Source organism: Triticum aestivum, chromosome 1D (assembly GCF_018294505.1).
Source record: "Triticum aestivum cultivar Chinese Spring chromosome 1D, IWGSC CS RefSeq v2.1, whole genome shotgun sequence".
Classification (NCBI taxonomy): domain Eukaryota; kingdom Viridiplantae; phylum Streptophyta; class Magnoliopsida; order Poales; family Poaceae; genus Triticum; species Triticum aestivum.
The window spans coordinates 43,699,673-43,705,824 of record NC_057796.1 but is presented as its reverse complement, the minus strand read 5'-3'; positions in this window follow the sequence as shown (position 1 = coordinate 43,705,824).

The following is a 6,152-nucleotide window of genomic DNA, read 5'->3' as shown; positions in this document are numbered from 1 at the left end:
AAAATTTGGAAGCATGGTTGAAGGAAATATGCCCTAAAGGCAATAATAAAGTTGTTATTTATATTTCCTTATATCATGATAAATTTTTATTATTCATGCTAGAATTGTATTAATCGGAAACTTAGTATATGTGTGAATACATAGACAAAACAAAGTGTCCCTAGTATGCCTCTACTTGACTAGCTCGTTAATCAAAGATGGTTAAGTTTTCTGACCATAGACATGTGTTGTCATTTGATGAACGAGATCACATCATTAGAGAATGATGTGATGGACAAGACCCATCTGTTAGCTTAGCATAATGATCGTTAAGTTTTATTGCTATTGCTTTCTTCATGACTTATACATATTCCTCTGACTATGAGATTATGCAACTCCCGAATACCGGAGGAACACCTTGTGTGCTATCAAACGTCACAACATAACTGGGTGATTATAAAGATGCTCTACAGGTGTCTCCGAAGGTTTTTGTTGTGTTGGCATAGATCAAGATTAGGATTTGTCACTTCGTGTATCGGAGAGGTATCTCTGGGCCCTCTCGATAATGCACATCACTATAAGCCTTGCAAGCAATGTGACTAATGAGTTAGTTACGGGATGATGCATTACGGAACGAGTAAAGAGACTTGATGGTAACGAGATTGAACTAGGTATGATGATACCGACGATCGAATCTCGGGCAAGTAACATACCAATGACAAAGAGAATGACGTATGTTGTTATGCGGTTTGACTGACAAAGATCTTCGTAGAATATGTAGGAGCCAATATGAGCATCCATGTTCCGCTATTGGTTATTGACCGGAGATGTGTCTCGGTCATATCTACATAGTTCTCGAACCCGTAGGGTCCGCACACTTAACGCTCGATGACAATTTGTATTATGAGTTATGTGTTTTGATGACCGAAGTTTGTTCGGAGTCCCGGATGAGATCACGGACATGACGAGGAGTCCCGAAATGGTCGATAGGTAAAGATTCATATATTGTAAGGTTATATTCGGACATCGGAATGGTTCCGAGTGACTCGGGTATTTTATCGGAGTACCGAGGGGTTACCGGAACCCCCCGGGGGAAATCATGGGCCTCATGGGCCATTGGGAGAGAAGAGGGGACAACCCACAAGGGGGAGGCGCGCGCCCCCCCAAGGGGAGTCCGAATAGGAAGGGGAGGGGGCGCGGCCCCCCTTTCCCTCTTCCTCTCCTCTCCTTCCCTCTTTCCCCCTCCGTTGGAAGGAAAAGGTGGGGGGGGGGGGCGAATCCTACTTGAACTAGGAGTCCAAGTAGGACTCCCCCCTTGGCGCGCCCCTCCTAGGCCGCCGGCCTCCTCCTCCCCCCCTATATACGGGGGCGGGGGGCACCCCAAAGGCACACCATGATTTGTCTTAGCCGTGTGCGGTGCCCCCTCCACAGTTTACCACCTCGGTCTTATTGTCGTAGTGCTTATGCGAAACCCTGCGCGGATCACATCATCAACACCGTCACCACGCCGTCGTGCTGACGAAACTCTCCCTCGACCCTCTACTGGATCAAGAGCTCAAGGGACGTCATCGAGCTGAACGTGTGCTGAACACGGAGGTGCCGTAAGTTCGGTACTTGGATCGGTTGGATCATGAAGACGTTCGGCTACATCAACCGCGTTACTAAACGCTTCCGCTTTCGGTCTACGAGGGTACATAGACACACTCTCCCGTCTCGTTGCTATGCTTCTCCTAGATAGATCTTGCGCGATCGTAGATTTTTTTTTAAATTACTACGTTTCCCAACAATAGTGTATAGCATAAAAGAATTAAATAAAAGAGTTTTTAAAAATTGTTGATCCGATCAAAATCTGGTAATCCAATTCTAATCGAAAATCTCAATTAAATGTGGGCTCTTTAAAACTAGAAAGCTTAGTGTTATAGAGGATATTGTGTTTCATTGATAATCGACCAACTTCCCAAAGCATACAATACTTAATTACGTTCCAGCAAGGAATAATTCAATTATAAACATGTAAAGTAATTCCATGGATAAATACATGAATAGATTTTCTTTTCGGAAAAACTTTCAATCTATTCATCTTTAATCATGGCAGTATAATGAACACCAAAAATAAAAATTACATCCAGATCCGTAGACCACCTAGCAACGACTACAAGCACTGAAGCGAGCCGAAGGCGCGCCGCCGTCATCACCCCTCCATCGCCGGAGTCGGGCACAACTTGTTATAGTAGACAGTCGGGAAGTCGTCGTGCTAAGGCCCCATAGGACCAGCGCACCAGAACAACAACCGGCGCCGATGAAGAATAACATAGGTTGGAAGGACTCAACCCGAAGACACACGAACGTAGACGAACAACGACGAAATCCGAGCAAATCCACCAAAGATAGATCCGCCGGAGACACACCTCCACACAACGATGCTAGACGCTCCGCCGGAAGGGGGGCTAGGCGGGGAGACCTTTATTCTATTTTCAGAGAGCCGCCGCTGTCTCTCCTTCCTGAGCATAACACAAACCCTAACAAGACAGAAAAAACCGGCTAAAAACAGAGCCCTCCCGCCGGCCCTTGCAAGGATCCACCGCGCCTCCATGGTCCAGGGCCACCGGAGACGAGGCAGACCTGCGGCGGCGTCGGTGAGAGGTAGGAACCCTAACTTTCTTTCTTGTAGGAGGAGAAGCAACTTGAGATAATACATGTATAGTTCTAAATGAGGTATTTCGAATATTAGTAATTTCAAGTAATTTGAATATAGTTGCATGACACGTAATTCTAACAACACACAGGTGTGCGTGACTAGAGCTGCGAGCCGTCTATATGATTTCAGTTTCTCACGTGCAACATTTCTTCTCTTGTCCTGGCCTTTTGCCGCACATACTCCGGGTCAACCCCGGGCATTTCTCGATACAGAAAGTCAATACACAAAGCACGGCAAGCCACCTTGTGTTGGACGTACATGCACTACCATCCAACGAGTCGAGCAATGTCGCCAAGTGTGTGAACACATCGCATTCAACCGGTCAATTTAAGTAGCTCATGCGGCGTGTATGATATGATACATCTAGAGGCAGGCGTGCACGCTAGCTTTGTGCTTGTGCATCTCGCCGTCTCGCTCTCACCGGCACGACTTGCGGACATCGGCGAGACAACGCGTCCATGCATGCTTGGAGAATGAGGTGCTCTCTGCTCGTTCCTCGACTGATTCTTGCAAATAAAATGTGTGGGCTGGTACTTGGATTAGAGGATTATTCTGCCAAGTGTGAGAACGACTCGCCCAACTCGCATAAACATCCGCACACTACGTACACCACATGTTAAGGGATTTGACAGTTCCTTAACATAGCGTGGGCACGCATTTTTCCGACACCATCCCTTTCCGGCATCATGCCACAGCCAGTCCCTGCGAGTAAATGGATGGAACTTCATTTCAGAATATATAGTTGCGTGCTTGCAAGATTATGATCAGCATGAGCATCGGGTTAGGGTACTGCATTTTCAACGGGCCAACGGGAAAGGCGCGTGTTTTATCAACTGGAGTAGTACTTAACCTTTTTAAGCACACTCTAGTATCAAAGACACCATAAAATAATACTCAAATTATGACTGCGAATGGCCCTTCTCAAACGCCCGGGCGGCCCCCCCGATCACTAATCGGTCATGATTTTTCAACCCAGATGGACGCCTCAAATGGGCCTCAAATGTCCGGGCTGACCGGCACCCCTCATATCCAGCCCAAATATGGGGCAGATATGAGGGCACCCGGCCACACCCGCCATGTAGGACTGACGAAGGGATCCCAGCCAGAAACACCCTGAAACCCGGCGGTCCGAAGCTCGTCTCCTCCGTCGGACCGGTGGTGCCGCGGGTCGCAGCTCCGACGGGCCGCCTAGTGCCTAGTCCGGCTATTTAAGTTGACCGGCGGCACTGAAAACCTACCATCTATCCACATTTTCATCTGTCTGTCCGCCGCCGCCGCCACTTTTCACTCCACCCGCCCGCCTAGTATCCATGCCCCCACGCCGCCGGGTGAGGAGCGAGCCATTTCTGACACCGAAGCACCGGCTCGAGCTCTTTGAGTAGATCCGGGTTAGGCGCGAAGCCTGGATCGCCTTGAGGCTACCTACGGATGCAGTGGATCCGGAGGAGGAGGTGGAGGAGGACGAGGACGGGGAGGAGGAGGATGATGAGCCGGAGGAGAAGGATGTGGGGGACGCTGGCGATGCGGGTCTGCAGGCAGAGCAACATGCCATCCTCGATTCCCTCTCGTCGGAGTCGGCTGCGAAGGCCAGACGTCGTCGCCGGAAGGAGATGAAGGCGCAGCAGGCTGCGGAGGAGGCGAAGATGCTCGCCCACATGGATGAGGTCGAGCAGGAGGAGGATGAGCCGGAGCCCTCCTACCCGCCCGTCCAGCCGGCGCCCGGCATCGTCGTCGTGGACATATCCGACGAGGAAAAGTAGCTAGGACAGTACGTAGTATATAGTCCATAGGATTTCTATTGAGGTCGAGCAGGAGGAGGATGAGCCAGAGCCCTCCTACCCGTCCAGCCGGCGCCCGACACCATCGTCGTGGACATCTCCGACAAGGAAAAGTAGCTAGGGCAGTACGTAGTATATAGTCCATAGGATTTCTTTTGCATGCTTTGTATGGATTTAGGGGATGAAATATGAGAGTGGCGGATGCAAATGGCTAATTTGAGGTGTGACTAGCCACTGTCTACGGATGCGCCCGGTCGCATCCGCAGGCTTTGAGGGTCCGGATTTGCAAAATCTGACTGTAGATGCTCTTAGTCATACTTTTATATGTACGTTTTTTGGAATCTTTATATATACTTGAAAGATGGTCGCGCATTGCAGTGGGATTATAATAAGCATATAAATTCTAGAAGGAATTGCTAATTTGTTTATGATTTCGAAGTTTGTGCACACGCTAATGAGGAACCTTCATGATCGAAGCTACTAGCAAAAGTCCAGTGGGTATATAAGGTTTTTTTCCGAAGAAAAATGATACAAGGTTAGTGGATGAAGAAGGCGAGACCAACAGACATTAAAAAGTTTTTCTCGAAAGGTAGGTTGGAACCCCCGGCCTCTGTATGCAAGGATGCACACAACCACAGACCTTGAAAAGTAGTCGTCATCATCTTCCAAATTCTTTGAGAAAAGGATATATTCACTCAAATTGATGAATCTTTACTCCAAGCACTTGATTACAATGAATTCTTGTGAGAGAAATCAACCCTTGCCGTAAACCGCAACATTGATCTCCTGTTCACCTCACCGAACGAAAAAAGGCTTCCATTTTCTCTAAGCTGAAAGGTCCAACCTGTCCTAATCCAATGGAAAGGTGCGTTACCCACTCAAGAGGGCAAGTATGATAATTTAAAACATAGTATCTCATTGTGACTAGTTTACCACGTTGTTCAAACCGAAAGCAGAAAGAGTTAATCCTTTTTCACAATTATTCCTTACCAAAACCTAGGAGAGGCGATTTTCGAGTGTACTCTGCCGCCACCTCTCCTCAGTTGCTAGGTTCCCCACCCCCACCCACCCCCCTCTCTACCGCTGGCTCTACCGGTGTGGGTGTACGGGGAGACCCCGATCTAATGGATGTAGTTGTAGGTTTCACCTGATTATGCGCTCTTAGGAAGGTTTCCGTTGTCCATCACCTTGGTCCATCCGATGGTGGTGATGGCGACGCTCAATGAAGTATTGTCTGGTAGCTCGCCGTTGTTGGTGGCGGCGGTGGCAATTTGGTGAGTAAGGTTCCGTTGAGTCACCCCATTCGACGGTTTACGTGTGCGGCATCGATGCTTAAGGGTGTATTTTTCATGTCAGTCATTATGATTGATGAGTTGTGGTCCGCATGGTTGATTAGTGCGGTGGCACGGCAACAATCCGTTTGCAGCATGAAGATGGTCGACTCCCAAGGACTCCTAAGGTATGCATGGTTGATTAGTCCGGCGGCATGCCAACAACCCCTTTTGCAACATGGAGATGGTTTATTAGTGCGGCAGTGTGTCAAATTGCGAACAATCATCTTTGTGCTCCTAGTTTGGTAAATAGATTTGAGAGTTCTTCCACAAAGAAAAACCAAACATAGACAAATTTGAAGGGCAAAAAAAATCCACAATACCCAACTGAGATATCATGTTTGTGCTCCTAGTTTGGTAAATAGA